General features: G+C 42.9%; 1 protein-coding gene across 1 annotated transcript in view; it reads left to right on the top strand.

The window, feature by feature from the left end:
- The window catches only part of ASZ1 (ankyrin repeat, SAM and basic leucine zipper domain containing 1), a 361039-nt gene that overhangs the window by 166021 nt on the left and 176959 nt on the right, over positions 1-18059 (top strand). The window lies entirely within an intron of this gene.

The following is an 18059-nucleotide window of genomic DNA, read 5'->3' as shown; positions in this document are numbered from 1 at the left end:
ATCTCCCCATACCTGTTGTCACAATTTAAAAGCAGAGTGGCCGTATGGGACTCTGCCAACAAGGCTGCGCCATTCATTCACAGACTTCTGTGAATGAACGAACTACAGGTACCGTCAGCCATTGAGGACAACGGATTGTTGTTCTCAATTAACTACGAGGGGGCTATCCCTAGTTCTTGCATTTCTGAGACAACGGGTTCTTTGTGGTAGGCTACCTAAGGGATTTCATTCAAGCAGCCCCAGGCCTCCCTGATGGACAATTTGTCTTTGTGTACGAAGCAACTTCGGGGACTACCAGTCAAGATTCAATCAGACAACACCACGCTGGTGACCAATGTTGTTAACCAAGGAGGAACAAGAAGCTCAGTAGTGGCGTTGGTGGTCCCTTGTGTTCTGTGATGGGCAGAACTTTGCGTTCCCTTTTTTTGGTTTACATTTCAGTGGTAGAAAACTGGCAGGCAGATTTCCTCAGCTGTCAAGTTCTGCTTTGGGGCACCCTGGACATGAATCTTACTGGTGTTTTGTCTTAACTGGAAAGTAGTGAAGTTTGTGGCAAGAACGAGAGATCCTTGGGCGGATGTGACTGAAGGCTCAGTGGAGCCAATAGTATCTCGCTAATGTCTTTCTACCTCCTAAAGCTTCTCCCACATCTGTTATAAGGGATAGAAGCAGAGGGAATTCCAGTCATCCTGGTGGCTCTTGATTGGCCCTGTCGACTGGTATGCCAGTGTGGTGCAACTGGTCACGGACACTCCTTGACGTCTTCCTCTGCCAGGAGAACCTTCTGTCCCAGGGACTGATCTTTCTATCTTGCTTTACCATTGCTGGCATTGATGGACTGGTTCATGAAAACCAGGGTCTGAGAGATGGGGTTGTTGTCCTCCGTTACTCCTACTATATTGAAGGCTTTTAAATTTACCTCTCAGAAGATTTACCATTGTACCTGGAAGGCCCTACAATTCATGGTGCAAGTCTTCAGATTTCCACCCACACACCTTGGTGACTAGGATCTCAGTTTCTCTACGGCAGAGCGTTAATTTAAAAAATTAAAAAAAAAACAAGGCCTGAGTACCAATAAAGGCTGGCTTTCAGTCATTGTGGGTTTTTTCTAGCGTCCTCTAGCTACACATTCCTTTTATTAATACCCTCCTTCAAGGGGTTAGACATGTAGCTTCTCCGGTTCCTTTTTTGTTGTCGCTGTGGGACTTGAACTTGGTACTGTCAGTCTTGCAGAAGCTTCCCATAGAAAATACTAATGTCCTTCCTTTAGTGACTCTTACACAAAGGTTCGCCTTTTTGGTGGCTGTCACTACTGTGTTCATGAGTCACTGTTGGCGGCTTTGTTCTGCAAATCCCCTTTTAACTTGGTTTTGCATAAGGATAAATTAGTTCTTCACCTGTGTTCTTTTTTGCCAAAAATGGTGTCTGACATCCTCTTAAAGGATAACATTATCCTTCCATCTTTGTCAGTGGCCATAACATACTAGGGAATTTGCAATTCATTCATTGAATGTGGTATGAGCTGCCCGGGTGCATTTGTCTGTTACAGTCCCCTTCCGTAAGTCAGACTCCCTCTGTGTGATTACTAATGGCCCACATAAAGGTTTGATGGGTTCAGGCCTATGCCATTAAGGGTCAGGCTCCTCCCTTTCCAGTCACTGTGCACTCCACTAGGACAATTAATTTGTCTTAGGCTTTTTGGTGTCAGCATCTCAGGTATGAAATCTGCTACTTCTTTGTCTGTCCATACCTTTACAAGGTTGTTGGGTTGGCATCTTTGCATGTGTGTTTTTGTCCGCTGTTTTTTGCGGGTAGCAGTTTGAAGTTTGTTTCCCTCCCCCCTTCCCCCTTGGGTGGTTCTTTTGTGTGTTGGGTGTTTTTGGTTTCAAGGGTTTGCTTTGGAACAACGTAGGGTCAAAATTGACGAGCTGTGTCCTTCATTGAACATGAGAGATTATTTTCTACTCACTATAAAATCACTTTCTCTGAGTTCATTGATGGACACAGCTCCCATCCCTCTGTTTTTGCTTTTTTAAACTGTTTTGTAACTAACTGATCTGCCTATAGCAGATGGGGATTTTTGCCATTGTTATGTGCTTATTGTCCTACTTCTGAAGGTGGCGCTATAACCCTACGGTCAAGGGTATTGCCGGACTTTGTCTTCAATTAACTCAGAGATTGAGGATTTGTGAGGAGTTGAAAAAAATCTATTTTTTTTCTCAAGCAGCAGTTATCTTAGTTTCAAGGAACAGTCACGGAGATGTGTAGTTAGACTGCAGTACAGTCACTGTTGTAGGTCGCTTGCTCAGCACCTAATTCACTCATCACTGTAGGTCATTTGCTCTTCACCTCCTACATTCATTAAAAGCCTTGCATTCTTATTTCAAGCAATGCGAGGTGCTCTGTGATGGGAGTCAGTGCAGATGAACCTTTCTGAATGTACTGCAGCTGGAACTTCAAAGTCTCAGTACCAGATGTTCGGCATCAACAGGTGACTGTTGTCTAAGTAAAAGGAAAATATAGAACAAACATTGCAGCAATTAGATGTGGGGTGCACATCATTAGAGCTAACCTATCTTTACAGTGCAAATGGCCCCAAATCATTCTTAGCTATACTTTCAGCTTTAATGTTTTCAAGCATAAGATTAAAGGCCCATTTCACCTTTTAAAGCCATTTTACGTCTATATTTAAGGTGTAACTTAATACCAAGTGGCTCCCCTTCCCCCCCAAACCCCACCCAAATCCCCTGATAGCATCCTAGGGTGTTTCTCCCCTGCAGCATCTGTTTGTCTTGAACTCTGTGTGTTTGTGTGGCTCCACCTGGATGGTTACGTCCGTTCATTCACCGGAGATCTGTGAATAAATAAATTGCAAGTCCTGTCTGCCACCATGACAGACAGATTGATAGTTCTCAATGGAATACTAGGGCGGTGCTCGCTGTACTCTCAGTCCATTAACCACTTTACGCCAGGCAACTTACCGTTATATCATTCGACTTTGGTTATACCGAAATGGTGTATAAACAATACAGTTGTGAGCTAGTGCCTAATAATGTTGCACCTCCATCCCCTATTTTGCATAGACAAAGAACAAGAACATTGATGGGACTTTAAATGAGGTACAAAATTTGCATAAAAAGATTTATTGCTCAACAGATGAAAATCTTTGTTACATAAATAAAGCAATTTATAAAAAGACAAGCTGATTTGTAAACGCCACTATATATTGGTGTACAATTTAATGATATTCACATAATACATGTATAAATTCCATTTTTCCAAGTATTTGACAAAATATATAATAATGGGTACATGCTTTGGCATGACAATTTCACCACTTCAGTTGCAGATGCTAAATATAAAGTCTGTAAGCAAATTAGCTATATAAGCAGTCTAATAACACCTCCAAATGGAAATCACTGTCGGTGCAGAAACAGAATAGCCTGTGTGCAGAGGGTGAAGGGGGGTACCAAAAATATTGTGCTTATTAGTGAAACTAGTGTCCATGTTAAACAGACCCTAGATGTGTGTGTGTGTGTGTGTGTGTGTGTGTATTACCCCAATAAGAATATAGATCAAAAGTAAGAGATTGATATAAAAGATAATTACACAGTGCTGACATGTAGATAAAGGATCATCCCAAGCACAACTTCAGGTCCCAAAGGAAAAGAAACCTCCAGCTTCCCCCTCATTATATACTAACAGAGGGACCACACCCTTCGCAGTACCAATTAAGCTGCAGGTGTAAATAGATCCAAGGAACACCATTTAATCCTCAGCAAAACAAGAAAACGGGGGGGGGGGGGGGGGGGGTGTCAAGATGACATCTGGCCCACATACCACGCCAAAACAGTCATCGTGTGCACACATCATATGTGTCTTAAGCGAACCAACGTCATCAGCCAAGAAACATGTTGCTGAAGTAATTGGATCCCATCGTCACTGGGGAAAGCAAGTGGTGGCAGAGGAGCACCGCAACTCCCAAAAAAAATAGACCCCAAGCAGCGACCCCACAAGGAATCAAACATTACCTTTCATTATCCACTTGTCCTCCTGAGGATTTACCCCCCTTCCTGACCAGGCCATTTTTGTTACTGTTCGGCACTGCGTTATTTCAACTGGTAATTGTGCGGTCGTGCAATGCTGTACCCAAGCGCAATGTATGTCTTTGTCACACAAATAGAGTTTTCTTTTGGTGGTATTTGATCACCTCTGCGGTTTTTATTTTTTGCGCTATAAACAAAAAAAGACCGAAAATTTTGGAAAAAATAACATATTTTTCACTTTTGGTTATAAAAAATATCCAACAAACTCAGTTATAAATTTAGGCTAAAATGTATTCTGCTACATGTCTTTGGTAAAAAAAAAAAATCTCAATACATGTATATTAATTGGTTTGTGTGAAAGTTTCAGCGTCTACAAACTATGGTAGAAATATTGGAATATACGTATCTTTTACTTTCTGACTGTCTAATACATTTCTTGAGGTGCTAAAATGCCAGGGCAGTACAACCCTCCCCCCCACACCAAATGACCCCTTTTTGGAAAGTAGACACACCAATGATTTTGCAGGGAGGCATGTTGAATCCATAGAACATTTTATTTTTTGCCACAAATTTTTTGAATATGAACATTTTTTTTTTTTTTAACACAAAGTTTTCACTTTAATGATATATTGCTCATGCAATGCCATGGGTATATGTGGAATAACACCCCAAAACACATTCTTCTACTTCTCCCAAGTATGGGGATGCCACATGTGAGAGACTTTTTGGCAGCCTAGCTGCATACAAGCCCCTAAAATCTAATGACCACCTACAGGCTTTCAAAGGGCATATTTCCTCATATCATTTCCCCACTACCTATCACGGTTTCAGAGGCTCTAAAATGGCAGAATAGTACAACCCCCCCCCCCCCCAAATGACCCCCTTTTGGATAGTAGACACCCCAGGGAATTTGATAAGAGGCATGGGGAGTATTTTACAGATATTTTTGTCACAGGGTTTTGAAAAAGAAAAAAATGTTTTTTGTTTCCTTTTTTAGGTTTCCAAAAACATGGGGCAACAAATGAGATCTGCAAAACACTCATCATGCCTCTTAGCAAATACCTTGGAGTGTCTATTTTACACAAAGGGGTCATTTGGAGGGGTTGCTTCTATTATCCTGGCATTTCAGGGCCAACATTAGAAGCTTATGCCACACATCACCCACTCTTGAAGACCAAGCCTTTTCTGACACTTTGTTTACATGAAAAAAGTTTTTTTGCTATAAAATTACTTTAAGCCCCCAAACATTATATATTTTTTTAAAGCAGAGGCCCTAGAGAATAAAACGGTGGGTGCTGAAATTTGTTACGTCACACAATATTTGGGCAGCGATTTTTCAAACGCAAATCTTTTGGGGAAAAAAACACTTTTTAGAATTTTAATGCACAAAAATAATATATTGCTCAATTGTTTGATAAAGTATAAAAAATGTTACGCTGAGTAGATAGATACCAAACATGTCATGCTTTAAAATTGCGCATGCCCGTTCAATGGCAACAAAGTACATACATTTTTTATTATCGATAGGCAATGCTTTAAAAGCCTTTACAGGTCGCCAATTTATATTTACACAGGAGGTCTAGTGCTAGAATTACTGCCCTCAATCTGACGTTCGTGGCAATACCTCACATACATGGTGCAACCGCTTTTTACATATCGGCACGGGGTCAATGCTTGCGCATGCAGGCAGGCAAGAGTGTTTTGTTTTTGGGGTTTTTTTTAGTTATTTTGATTTTTTTAAATTATTTTTACACTGTCCATTTCATTTTTTTTTAGCACTTTTAATGCTATCACAGGTGATGCAAATATCCCCTATAACATCAATGGGGATTATCATAGATTCTTTTTTGAGAAATCTGGGGTCTACCAGACTCTACATATCTCCTTTGCCCTTACATTATCTAATCTCACCAAGATCGGTGTGATCAGATGCTTTCCCAATTTACAAATGGCACTGTTTATATCCTGCGAAACTGATGAATGCTCATAGCTTCCAATTTCTTAGACTATAGAGATGACTGGAGCCATTCTGGTCTCTGACCAGCTCTATGGTCAGCCAGCAGAGCTGCCGGCTGCAATCTCGGGTACCCCTGTGGGACAGGAGAGCTCAAGAAAACTCTGGCAGGCAGCAGGAGGGGGGGTTGTCCATTCCCGCTGATCGTAAAAACCATTCAGCAGCTAATTGGCCGCTAGGATTGCTCAATAAAAGCCAACTGCCAGCTGAAATAAATTATACCAGGATGATGCCTGTAGCTGCAGGCATCATCCCGGTATAAGCACTCAAAATCCAGCAACGTACCAGTACATTGCTGGTCCATGTTGGTCATATATGTAACAACAGAGAACATGGGCATACGAAGAATTAGCTCTGTAGATCCATATGACCGCAATTCATTCTTTTCTGTAATGCCTATGTTGAGGGTTAAGCCCAAAAGTTTTAAATTCAGAACCGTGATAGGTTTCCATGCACATTGTCTGGCAAGCCGAACCGGATAGCGTATGTACTCTCCAGCGCCTCAGGATATGCACAGCCAAAAAGGAAGCCAAGGGTACCAGGACAGCGACAACCAAAAGGAAATGTTCCAGGGGTGCAGCCCTCCTCAGACGGGGAAATCAGCCACTGGATAGAGAGAAAACAGGTGGCGCACACACCTAGTGCATTATCCAATGTTTATTGTAGGAATTAAATCATAAAAACATACTCACAGACGAAGCATGTATCTAAAAAGCATAGAAAAATGACAATGGCCACAACGGCGGGCAAGGTGTTCTCACAGTCAGTGCGGTCAAATGGCTGACGCGTTTCGGGGACGAATCCCTTTCCTCAGAGCTGATGACCAACCTCTGATGCTGATGCACGATGAATGGAAAGTAAAGTAAGAGCCCTGCTGTTGATGGCATCCAGTAGTTCCAGCCTTTCGAGGCCCCCCCACGATTATGACCAGGCACCCCTGGATCCATCAATCCGACATGCCTGCAGCTGGGGTCTCCTAAGTGTGAGGGTTTGCCCCATCCATTTAATCAGTCAGGGGTCCTCTTTGCTTGTTCTCTGGCCCATGGACCTCCCTTATTCCTGTCAAGTAGGTCTACTTGGGTCCTACTACAAGATGGTGATCCACTACTGTTCATCTGCCGACATCACACCTTCCACACTAGGAGTATTTGTCCTTGTACCTGTGCTGGTATGGTTCAGAGTGTTTTTACTGCAGTCTGTTTAAGGCCCCAGTAACTGTCAGGGTTTGTCTGATCCTGTATGTAAAGGCTTGAATGCTCGTGCTGATTCAAAGGTTTGAGCTAGAATCCTTTTGTGCTGGCTTCTCCTTATCAGGGGAGTTCTAGCAGCCATAGACAAAATATGTACCAGCACATCACAATGTGCAATGGACATCATCAGTTCCTCTGCCTTGCGATAGGGGGGGAGGGCGCATTGCTCCCTCGACTCCCTGAGGGTTTTCTCTAAGGTACAAGCTCCTAACATTGTTGGAACAACAGGGGTTGCTGTCCCTGGTTATTTGGCAATTTGTTCCTGTGGGTCCTTCTGCGGGTGATGTTGAGATTACAAGGCACTCCCTGGAAGACATCGGATGAGTCCTGAACCTCAAGACGTTTGTCCTAACGAGAAGACTGGAGTGACTGGGCCTGATTCTCGACTCAGAGCAGGTAAAAGTGTTCTCCTGGTGGACTAACTCTGGAAGCTGCATGTAGACTCTGGGTCTTATGGGGTTCTCCTTTGAGGTGGTCCCATTCAAGAGTTCTGCAAAATGAAATATTGTCCATCTGGGACGAAGTTACAGGCTCCCTAGGCGATCAGCCTCAACTGGAACAGTTGAGGGCTTCTGATGGTACCGGATCCTTGTTCTGTAGGCTACGTAATCCTCCTTCCTTTCCAGTGAATGTTTGTCACATCAGCCCTCAGCCTTTCTGGCTAGTTTTTGCGGTAGACACAGGACCATTGGACTCTGGAGGAGGCTCCCCTGCCCGTCACTGGATGAACCTTCTCCAGGGGCTCCCAGTCAGGATCCTCTCAGACAATCCTTTTGTGGCCTATGTCAACCACTAGGGTGGCTAGAGAAGTGTGACATCGGCACTGGAGGCTTCCTGCCTTTTTTTTTTTGCCATTCACATTTCCGGCGTCGAGTAGTGGTTGGTGGATTACCTCAGTTGTCGGACACTAATTCAAGGGGAGTGGCCTCTGCACTCAGCTGTGTTCTTCAGCTCTGCCCATGCTGGGGACCTCTGCCTTGGATCTTCTGGCATTCTGCTTCAACAGGGAGTTTCCACAGTTTGTGGCAAGCAGCAGTTCCCCAGAGCGGATGCACTGGTGGGACCAGTATTTCCCCCTTTCCGATATTTTTCCCCTCCAGCTGCTCCCTCATCTGCTACTCAGGATTGCAAGTTAGTGACCGCGTGGATTTTGGTCATTCTGTTTTTCCCAGGGTCTCGTCTACCGTCGCTGGTCTTAAGACATGGCTGTTGACCTGGATTTTGGCGGCTGAAGCCTTGTCAATTTTAGGGTTCCCCCCATTACGGAAGACTTGAGTCTACCGCTCCGAGGATATAACATCACACCTGGATGGATGTTATTAAATTAAAAATATGCGCTCACCCTATGCATCTCCTAAATAAATTATACTGCAAATCTCAACATATTCATCATCGTGTATTCAGTCAAAAATGAAATGTCCTTTTTAAATTGTGCTTGTAAATTAAAGTGCCTGTGCAATAATAACTGCCACATTGAAGTGAAAACATACAGCATGTGCCCTAAGTCATAAAAATAAAGTGATTCATGCTTTATGGAAATGTACTCCACTCCAAACTTTGAGCAATCACCCGTGTCGCCTGCAGGGACCAAATTCACCAGAGGTTTTTGATCACCTAAGTATACACTAAGGAAAGGATAATATGCGCTTTCACAGAGTCACTGTGTATAGTATCGCAAAGCTTTGGCAGATCGGTAAAACCCTATGAAGTTTTCTCTGGCTTCCTCTCTATACATGGGCTAACTGGTTCTAAGGATAACAATACTATACATAGAGGCACTGTGTGAAAACGCATATTGACCTTTCCTTAATGTATACTTAGGGGGTCAACAACCTCTGGTGAGTTTGGTCCGTGCAGGGGACACGGGTGATCGCACAAAGATTGGAGGAGTGGAGTACATTTGCACAGAGCATGAATCACTTATTTTTAAGAAGACTTATGGCACATACAGCCATGGCCAAAAATATTGGCACCCCTGCATTTTTGTCAGATAATGCACCATTTCGCCCAGAAAATTGATGCAATTACAAATGTTTAGGCATTTTCATGTTTTCTTTTGTTTGTATTGGTATGACACAAAAAGTTGAGAAACAAGAAGCCAAACCTAACACATTCCATGCAAAACCCCAAAAATGGACTGGGAAAAATGATCGGTACTCTCCATTTAATATTTTGGTAGCACACCCCTTGGAACAAATAACTGAAATCAGTCTCTTCCTGCAACCATCAATGGTCTGTGGACCACTCTGTTGCCAACTGCTCCAGGTCTCTCAGATTCCAAGGTTCTTTTTCCCAACTGCTGTTTTGGGATCTCTCCACAGGTGCTCTATGGGATTTAGATCGGGACTCCTTGCTGGCCAGTTCAGTACTCTCTAGCTTTTTGATACCATTTCCAGGTGCTTTTTGATGCTTTAGGTCATTGTCGTCCTGTAAGGCCCATGAACTCTGACGGAGACCGAACTTTCACACACTGTGCTCTAAATTGCACCCCAAAATTCTTTGGTAGTCTTCATATTTCATAATACCATGCACATGGTCACGACATCCAGTGCCTGAAGCACCAAAGCAACCCCAAGATCATCAGTGAACCTCCAGCATGTTTGACTGTAGGGACTGTATTCTTTTCTTTAAAGGCCCTATTGTTTTTTCTGAAAACAGTAGAATGATGGGCTTTACCAAAAAGCTGTAATTTTGTTTCGTCTGTCCACAGCACATTCTAACTGTTGGCACACTCCAATCTGGCTTTATTATGTTTGTGTCAGCAGTAAGGTCCTACTGGGTCTCCTACCAAAGCATCCCTTTTCATTTCAGTTGTAATCTGTGCCTGAAGGTCAGCTTGAATTTGTCTGGAAGTTGATTGAGGTTCTTTAGCCACCATTCTAACAATCCTCATTTTTTTCTCTTTTCATCTCATCCAGGGAGATTTGCTACAGTGCCATGGGCTGTAAACCTCTTGACAATGTTGTGCACAGTGGACACAGGAACTTTAAGATCTCTAGAGATGGACTTGTAAAAAACCCCTATGTGATGATTTGTAGGTGACCGGTTCTTTTTATTGAGACATGCAGGGTCTAAAGGACCCTGCATGTCTCCTCTGGGCTCCACTTAAAGTATTACAATCCAGGCCCCATTGCAATACATTTCTATTTTAGCTGGGGAAAGTGACAGTCGTGACCTGGAAGTGATCACAGAAAGAAGAGGAGGTTAGCGGACGTTCATCCTCCTTCCTCTCCACCCGCCGGCACCCACCATGACGCTGCGTTAATGTGGCATTTTTTTTATTGCACTGGCACTTTTTTGAATTTACAAGGACACTTCAAAGGACATTTTACTTTTTGATTGAATACACGATGATAAATGTGTTGAGATTTGCACTATAACTTAGGAGGTACACAGGATGAGCGCAGCCTTTTATTTTATTAATATCTAGTTTATGGTATATGGGGAATAGTGGATAGAAGGAAAAATGGATGGAGCAAAATACTTTCTTCTTGATGAAAATCTGCTGCCCTCTGCCAAAATGTTGTCCGTGGGAAGGAGGTTTACCTTCGAACATGACAATGACCCAAAGCACACAGCAAAAATGACCACAGTGGTTTAAGGAGAAAAAGGTGAATGTCCTTGCAAGGCCTAGTCAGAGCTCAGACATGAACTCCATTGAAAATCTGTGAAATGACTTGAAGACTGCAGTCCAAAAACAGTCACCATTCGGGGGTGATTCTTTTCTATACCCACTGTATCATTAGGGAAAGCAGCTACCCAGTTTTGGCAATATAGTGTATGTCCAAATATGCTACAAAGTATTGGGACACCTCTCCAAATCATTTGATTCCGGTGTTTCAATCATCTCCATGGCCACAGGTGTATAAAATCATGTACCTAGACATGCAGACTGCTTCTACAACCCCTACCAAAAGTATGGAATCGCCACTCTTGGAAAATGTCCGTTTAACTGTTTTAATTGTGTAGAAAAAAAACAATCACAGACATGCTTCAAAACTATTTTCATTTAACATTCCAACCTTCTGGCTTTAAGAAACACTTAAAAAATAAAAAGGTAAGAAAACTTTAGTCACATGCAACTGTTTTTGCAGATCAAGCAGAGGAAAAAAAATATGGAATCACTAAATTCTGAGGAAAATATTATGGAATCACTAAATTCTGAGGAAAATATTATGGAATCACCATGTACTTTGCAGTTCTAAAATAAACATCTGCATCAGATTACATCTGCTAATTTGTCTGCAGTTAAAAAAGAGTGCTTGCGTACGAGAGGATTCTAAAACTTCTTCCAGAAGGTAAATCATCATGGAATGTTGCAAAAGATGTTGGTTGTTCCCAGTCAGCTGTGTCTAAAATCTGAACCAAGTACAAATGAAATGGGAAGGTTGTTAAAGGGAATTATACTGGTAGACCAAGGAAGACTTCAAAGTGTCAAGATAGAAAACTTGAAGCAATATGCCTTGAAAGCAGAAAATGCAAAACAAAACAAATGAGGAACAAATGGGCAAAACTTTACTTCAAGAAAGACATATAATGTCAATGGCATGGCCTACAAATAGTCCAGACCTCAATCCCATTGAAAATCTATGGTGGAACATAAAGAAAATGATCCATGGCAAGGCTCCACCATGCAAAGCTGATCTGGCAGCTGCAATAAGAGACTGGATTGATGAAGTATACTGTTTGTCGATAGTTAAATCCTTGCCTCAGAGAATTCAAGCTGTTATAAAAGCCAGAGATGGTGCAATGAAGTACTAGTGGTGTACTGTAGTGGGTTTTTGTTTTTTTTTCATGATTCCATAATATTTTGGTCAGTTGCAACTGACTACAGTTTTCTTTCTTTTTTGTTTTTTTTAAGTGTTTCTTAAAGTGTTACTAAACCCAGGACCCTGCATTAACTATATCTGGTCTTCCGCAGTACACAGAACATGGAAATTCAGTTATTTTAGTAAATATAAACTGCTAAATACCTTTTCTCATCAGCAGTTAGAGCTTGTGACTTCTATCAGTATCCAGCAGAGCACTGGTTACAGCTTGTAGGAGGAATTTTCATTCTCCTGTAGCAGGATGCAGGACCTCTGTCTGGAGAGTGCCGATTGGCCCTGTTCTGATCACATGCACTGTCCTAAGAAATAAACTCTAGCAATACATGCCAAACTGAGCATGTGCAGCTTGCCCGTAGCCTCTGTTCTGTCAGTAGATATTTGGGGAGGCACTGGAAGAAGGGGAGGATCAGAGAAGAGAGGATCAAACATCCTTTTTACACAATGTGGAGGATTACCCCCTTAGGTTCCACAGTGAGTATAATAAGCATGCTTTACTGCATATACAGACCGACTTTACTGTTGTGGCTTTAGTAGCGCTTTAAAGCCAGAAGGTTGGAATGTTGAATGAAAAAGGCATGTCTGTGATTGTGGTTTTTTTTTTTTCCTACACAATTAAACAATTGAACATTTTCCAAGAGTGGTGATTCCATACTTTTGCCAGGGGTTGTACAAACATTTGTGAGAGAATGGGTCCTTCTCAGGAGTTCAATGAATTCAAGCGTAGTACCACGAAATTTCCTTGCTACTAAATACTCCACGGTCAACTGTTAGTGGTATTATAACAAAGTGGAAGCAACTGGGAACAACAACAACTCAGCCACAAAGTAGTAGGCCACAAAAAATGATAGAGCAGGGTCAGCGCATGCTGAAGAGCACAGTGTGTAGAGGTCGCCAACTCTCTGCAGAGTCAACAGCTGAAGACCTCCAAACTTCGTGTTTCCTTCAGATTAACACAACAGTATGTAGAGAGCTTCATGGAATGGGTTTCCTTGGCCGAGCAGCTACATCCAAGCCTTACATCACCAAGTGCCAGGTGAACAGTACTTGCCTGACTGCATTGTGCCAAGTGTAAAGTTTGGTGAAGGGGGGGGGGGGGTTATGGTGTGAGTTTTTTTTCAGGGGTTGTCTTTGGCCCCTTAGTTCCAGTGAAGGGAACTCTTAAGGCGCCAGCATACCAAGACATTTTGGACAATTTCATACTCCAACTTTGTGGGAATAGTTTAGGGATGACCCCTTCTTTTTCCAATATGATTGTGCACCATTGTACAAAGCAAGGTGCATAAAGACATGGATGAGTGAGTTTGGGGAGGAGGAACTTAACTGTCCTGCAAAAAGTCCTGACCTCAACCCGATAGAACACCTTTGGCATGAATTGGAGTGGAGACTGTGAGCCAGGCCTTCTCGTCCAACATCAGTGCCTGAGCTCACAAATGCGCTTCTGGAAGAATGGTCAAACATTCCCATACACACTCCTAAACTTTTTGGCCAGCCTTCCCAGAAGAGTTGAAGCTGTTATAGCTGCCAAGGGTGGGCCAACTGAATATTGAACCCTACGGACTAAGACTGGAATGCCATTACAGTTCATGTGCTTGTAAAGGCATTTATACCAATACTTTTATCAATATAGTGTAAATATCATCTTTTTTTCCACACGTATCGCACCTTATGGCGGACATTAAGTAGTTTGTTTATTTGGATTTAATAATTATTATGAACACATTGGGGTTGATTTACTAAAACTGGTGGGTGCAAAATCTGGTGCAGCTGTGTATGATAGCCAATCAGCTTCTAACTTCAGCTTATTCAATTACGCTTTGCCAACCTGGAAGCTGATTGGTTTCTATGCAGAGCTGCACCAGATTTCGCACTCTCCAGTTTTAGCAAATGAACCCCGTTGTGTACTGGGTTGCACGATATTTTGAAAGTGAATATTTTGTTGATACATTTTATATGGTAATTTTTTAACACTTTTTCTTGTTTTAGATAGTTTAACGCGAGATTTTTAGCGTGGTCATGCACATATTTGTTTAATTACCAGCTTCCCACTTGGCCACTGTACATAAACGACCAGGTGGGAGCTTCGTCGTTCTGAGTGGACGTTCAGGAATGTCCTTCAGAACATGTATACAAGCACAGCCTCATGGCCACACATCTGTGTGCTCTCGGTGTGTCTGTGTCCCTTGGACACAACGCAACGCCGCTCGACAAAAGGGCCCTCTAATTGGCCCTTCTGATCACATGACAGCTGTGTCCAATCACAGCAGTCATGTGATGTCAACAAAGCCGCCATTCAGGTGAACAGTTCTGCCTCTGCTCACACAGATCCCGCGAGTGAGGAGAAGCAAAACCAAAGTGAGTAAAATCACTCTGTACCAGTGATCCACATCTGTCACTGTACCAGTGATCCACATCTGTCACTGTACCAGTGATCCACATCTGTCACTGTACCAGTGATCCACATCTGTCACAGTGCCAGTGAACCACATCTGTCACCATACCCATGATCCACATATGTGATCCACATCTGTCACAGTACCCGTGATCAACATCTGTCACACAGTATCAGTGTTCCACATCCGTCAGTTTACCAGTGTTCAATATCTGTCAGTGTACCAGTATTAAATCAACATCTGTATCAGTGACCATCAAATTTCTAAAAAATTATACACCAGCCAGGAGGCTTTCCAGATACTGAGTATGGCGGACGAGAGTAAGGGGGAACTCTTTGTCAGACTCAAGATTCTGAGTATGAGCCAGTTGAAAGCAGTGGGTCAGCAATGGTTTCTGAGGAGGAGAGAATCTAAACAAAGAGGTTCAGGAGATCTGAGGAGGAGCAGGCATCCACCAGTAGCGCAATGGCAAGAACAAGCAGCGAAGCACTCCCAGAAGATAGGCAGGCATCCACCAGTAGCACTATAAATCCTGGTGCTGTGGCGAGTACAAGCAGGGCCACATTCCCAGATGATAGGCCAGGCACTAGAAGCAGGGTTTCCCGTCCACAATGAGGTAGAGCCCATATTAACCTCCTAGATGTACTTTTCTATCGCACGTGGCTGCCTGCTAATTCTGCAGAACTTACAATTCCCCCTTTTACAGCACAGCCAGGCCCTCAGGTACAAGGAGAAAATGATACCCCAATTTGTTTTTTTTCATTTATTTTTTACTAATGATCTGCTACACTACATTTTGGAGCAGTGTAACCTGTATGCCAGCAGCATATACAGCCAGCAATCTCAATTCATCATATGCCCGACCATTTGTGTGGAAACCCCTCACTGTGGAGGAATTTTAAATTTTTCTTGGGCATACTTTGAAAATGGGACTGACAAAAAAAAATGAAGCCCATGCCTACTGGTCTTCGCAACCTATACATCATATGCCAGTCTATTCATCTTGTATGCCCAGAACACACTATGAAATGATGATGAGGTTTTTGCATTTCAATAATACCTAGTGCCCTCCTCAAAATCATTATGATGAGCTATTCAAAATGCAGCCACTAATCAACTTTTTTTGGTGTAGCTTCAAGGAAATGTTTACCCCTGACAAAAATTTGTGTGGATGAATCCTTAGTCCACTTTACTGGAAGGCTTGGCATCAAACAGTACATCCCCAGTAAACGGGCCAAATATGGAGTAAAATTCTACAAGGCATGTGACAGGGCCATGGGATATACCAAACAACTTCAAGATTTATGAGTTAAAGGACAGCCAGCTAGACCCCCCTGGGTGCCCTACCTATATGGGGACAAGTGGCAAAATTGTTTGGCAGCTCTTAGAACCTCTGTTCGAGAAGGGTTGCCATTTGTATGTAGATAATTTCTACACAAGTCTCCTGTTATTCCGCCATCTCTATTTGAAGAAAACTGTGACCTGTGGGACGGTACGGTCCAACCGCCAGGGCTTCCCACAACCACTGGTCACTACAAAATTAAAACTGGGTAAAACGGCCAGTTTGCGAAATGAAGAGATGCCAACTCTAAAGTGGAAAGATAAAAGAGATGTCTATATCCTTTCCTCAATTCATGATGACACCTCGGTGGAACTGCAAACAAGACAAGGTCCCATCCAGAAACCAAGATGCATACATGACTATAACCAGTTAATTGGGGGGGGGGGGGGTGGATATGAATGGCCAGATGTTACAGCCATACTTGGCCACCAGGGGATCACTCTATTGGTATAAAAACTATGCCATCTACTTGTTTCAATTAGCCCTGTACAATTCTTATGTCATCTTTTCTAAGTGCACACAAAGATCCCTAACCTACCTGAAGTATCAAGCGGATATTGCTACAGCCCTTCTCAGCCATCTGCATGGCCATGCCCCTAAACAAATTCGCTCTGATTCATTGACCAGACTCCATGAGACGCGTTTCCCTGATATCCTCCCTTTTACCCAAGCAGGCTGCAAACCCCCCAAAAAGTGTCGTGTATGTTCCAGTAACCAAATTTGCCGTGCCACCCTATACTACTGCCCCCTATGTCCTTCCCAGCCAGGACTCTGTATTGGAGAGTGCTTCCGGATCTATCACACATCTCTACACTATTAGTCAAGATATTTTTCCAGTGTCCACTATCGCCTATTTCCTTGTATGACCTGGACTGTTTATCAACAGTGCCTCAGCTTGCCACCTGAACTGACCTTGGACTGTTCTTTGATGAAGCCTCTGCCTGCCGCTTGAACCATCAACCACGTTTTTGTCTTCCACATGAATTGCCCTTCGGCCTGTTAATTGAGCATGCTTTTTGCCTGCCTCCTGAACTGATCTTAAGCCCTGCGACTCTATTAGTTGGATTCAAGACAACACAGGGGTCTCATGTATGTGAGGGGCTCCAGAATAGGTTTTCCGAGTGGAGAAAACAAAGTATTTGGTTTTCTCCGGGTTTTGTAATTTCCGGAAAAGGGTCTGTTAGTCTGTTACTGCCATCGTGCCTCTGCCTGCTGCATGAACTGACCACACCTCTGCCTGCTACCTGTACTATGGCCCGTGTTCCTGCCTACTACCAGGACTGATATTTTGGTTGTGTTGACCATATGTCTGCCTGAACAACTCATTTGGCTGTTGCTGACCACGTCTTCCTGCTTCCTGGACCAATGCTTTGGTTTTGCTGGCAATATCTCTGCATGCTGCCTGTAGTGACTATGGACAGTATTGCTTCCTGCTGCTTGGGCGATTTCCTTTTGCTTTCGCTGATCACATCCCTGCTTGCTGCCTGGACCAATGCTCTCCTCTGTGGACAACTGCACTACTAAAACCACAGGTAATTTTTTTGTTTACCCTTTGCTTAGCAGAATGTTTTTTTGGGTGTAATTCTTGGTATGTACATGCGATGTGTCAGAAGCCTGAAGGTGCTACTTGGATGTTGGGCCACTGGATGTGGCAAGGCTGTGGAAAAGTCTTTAAACATGTGGTATCGCCATACTCAGGTGGAGTAGCAGAATGCGTTTTGGGGTTTAATTCTTGGTATGTACATGCGATGTATTAGAAATATTTTATAAATGGACAACTTTTGTGTAAAAAAAAATAAAAATTTTCATTTTCTTTCCACATTTTCTAAAAAATTGTGGAAAAAAATGCCATGTTCAAAAGACTTATAATGCTTCGTAGTATATACATTGGAGTGTTTGCTTTCCAAAATGGGGTCGTTTTGTGGGTAATTGTATTGTCCTGGTGCTCCTGGTCCTATGCCTCCTGAACACCTGTATGTCCTACTTGGATGTTGGGCCTGTGTATGTGGCCAGGCTGTGGAAAAGTCTTACACATGTGATATCCCCATACTCGGGAGGAGCAGCAGAATGTGTTTTGGGGTGAAGCTGCAAGTATGCATATGCTATGTGAGAGGAATTACCTGTTAGTATAACAGTTGTGTGAAAAATAACAACACATTTTATTTACTTCATTTTCCAAAGAATTGTG

Source organism: Staurois parvus, unplaced genomic scaffold, assembly GCF_062004578.1.
Source record: "Staurois parvus isolate SC_StPar_1 unplaced genomic scaffold, SC_StPar_1.0 ptg000120l, whole genome shotgun sequence".
Taxonomy (NCBI): domain Eukaryota; kingdom Metazoa; phylum Chordata; class Amphibia; order Anura; family Ranidae; genus Staurois; species Staurois parvus.
Note: the sequence above shows the minus strand (reverse complement) of the source record. Positions and strands in the feature narration are given on the sequence as shown.